Raw genomic sequence first — 2,614 nt, 5'->3', positions numbered from 1 at the left:
CCCCCATTTCTGAAGAAAGGTCCAGACCCGAAACGTCAGCTTTCCTGCTCCTCTGATGCTGCCTGGCCTGCTGTGTTCATCCAGCTCTACACCTTGTTATCCTATCTATCTTTTTGTCTTCCTCCTAAAATGACATGCTTCGACTTTGTTTAAATACTATCCTTTCAAGATTAATCTAGTTTTGTTATATAAATGCTTGGGCCTAGAGTGTTTACACAAAAAAATTGGACCTGAGCATACAAGCAATAGTAAGGTAGTAAGCCTGCTACCTTAAGACATAATGATCCCGGACACCATTAATACAATGTTACTAATAACAGTTGACAGTTTGTAGATACTAGCATATTTATTAAGCAGGTAAAACTAAGAGGAAATTTGTAGCAGTACATTTGAGCTTGTCATAGTGGCATGAGATTGGAATTATGGTTTTAAGATAATTATCAATGAAGTTAAAAACAATTCTGTGGAAACATTAAATTGGAAGATCTAAAGCAATAGTGTGTGATAGAATTGAAAACACATGCTATTTGTAGACAACAAAATAAAGGGTGATGATGGCTTGGTGATATTGTCACTGGACCAGAAGCTAGCTAAAATTTTGGGGATCTGGGTTTGAATCCCACCGTGACAGATGGTGGACTTTGTATTCAATAAAAATCCGCCATGAAGAGTTTAATGATGACCATGAAACACTTGACAGGTTAAAAACCTTTGAGTTCACTAATGTCCTTTAGGGAAGGTAACTGCCGTCTTTACCTGGTCTGGCCCACATGTGACTCCAGACCCACAGCAATGTGGTTGATATTGGGTAATAAATGCTGGCCCAGTCAGTAATGCCCATGTCCATTGGATTAATAAAAAAGGCATTCCATTACTATTAAAACCCACTGTATCATTTTACTATGTTTACACATAATTGTTCAAATCTGTCAGAATAAAATGCATGTAAGCACCCCTTACTTGTTCCCAGTTCCATCAAAGATTTTGAAAGAAACAGTGAGCAGTGGCACCTATAAAGAGGAAGGGGAAATCAAATGATAATTAACTCTGTGACATTCATACTCATCACACCCGAAGCAAATAATGCGGAGCAATGTTTTTTTTTCACTAATTTAATTCAATTAGATAGCTTTTCTTAACTTTTTATAAATTCAGTGTAAAGAACTGTTTTGCAGTTATTCTAATAAAATATGTTACTTTTATACTTTAGTGCTTGGCTTCAATCACATGATTCCATACATCACATGATTATAATGAATGAAAAAATAGACATGGGCTTATTCTTCTTGTTTACTGCTGAGGTTCCTTAGCATAATTTCATCATTATCAATTTTGCAGAATTTGACTTGTTTCTTAAATATTTTGGGCTTCCATTCCTAATTTTAAAAGTATTATAGGATTGTTCAGATTATTCGTATATAAGCATTGCAAAATGCTCATTTTGAGTTGACAGTTTTGTTGATGAATCATGCTAATACATTTTAGTTAGTATTTTGGTTTTCACAGCTCTTCCTGTTTCCACTGTTGGCAACAATAGCAAAATCATAACAGTTGTTCAATCTGTTATGTTAACAGAGGTATTAAATCATTAAGACAAATTAATTAATTCCTTAGTGAAATGTCATAGAAAGAGAACTCAAATGTATGAAATGTTCATTATCATCATCATCCTTCAAAATTTCCATCCCAAGATGCAGATTTAAACAAATGGTAGGATTTAAATTTAGTTTTAACTTGCTAAACACAACTTCCAGCAAAACTTGAGCTGTATTTCATATTTCAAAAGCTGATAGAACTCTGCTACGGATGAGTTTAGTTACAGCCAAAACACCAATGAGAAAAAGATACATATTTCCCTACAAGACAAACTCTAGGGTAGGTCATCTTGGGGTATTGTACCATCTGTACAAGCCAAAGAAAATCAAAAGAAAAGTAGGGGAGATAAATGTGGTAAAAAAATGTTCAAAATAATATCAATAGACAGAATAAATAATATTACATGACAACGTCATCTCAACAACTTCTTCTGCGTTTTATGGAGATAACATCAGAACTAAAGTAATCATGGAACAAAATCAAATGTCCATCGCTAGAGCAATTCCAGTATTTGCATATCAAGTTACAATACTTTCCATTTTAAATGAAACAACTGATATTTTTAATTTAATATAGTATGACCATGTAACAAAATGAGGAACACCGGACACAATTTATGTACCTTTTGTGAAGACGATCATAATTCACTCACGGTTTTTGTCATTCAGAAGTTATCTGGTCAGCCCACTGGTGGTAAATAGCATCCACAGCTCCTTATCATGCAACCTCCATAACATTCTCTGTAGGTCAAAGATATTAAATCATGACAGACAAGCTGCTAAAACAAAGGAAGCTTCACATAAATTATGCTAACAGTAGCAGAATCATCCATTACAATCTAGAAAGCTACTCCACCTCCTCTGCAACTTTAAACCTTTTGTCAAATTGTATATCGTCATTAATTAACTGGTGATTGCAATCGATTGATTATATGAGCATGGTCAAGCAATATATTATAAGATGTTGTACGGATGTATTTTTGGTTTTTCCATATATGCATGTGGACTGCATACTGTCA

Source organism: Rhincodon typus, chromosome 12 (assembly GCF_021869965.1).
Source record: "Rhincodon typus isolate 14 chromosome 12, sRhiTyp1.1, whole genome shotgun sequence".
Taxonomy (NCBI): Eukaryota; Metazoa; Chordata; class Chondrichthyes; order Orectolobiformes; family Rhincodontidae; genus Rhincodon; species Rhincodon typus.
Note: the sequence above shows the minus strand (reverse complement) of the source record.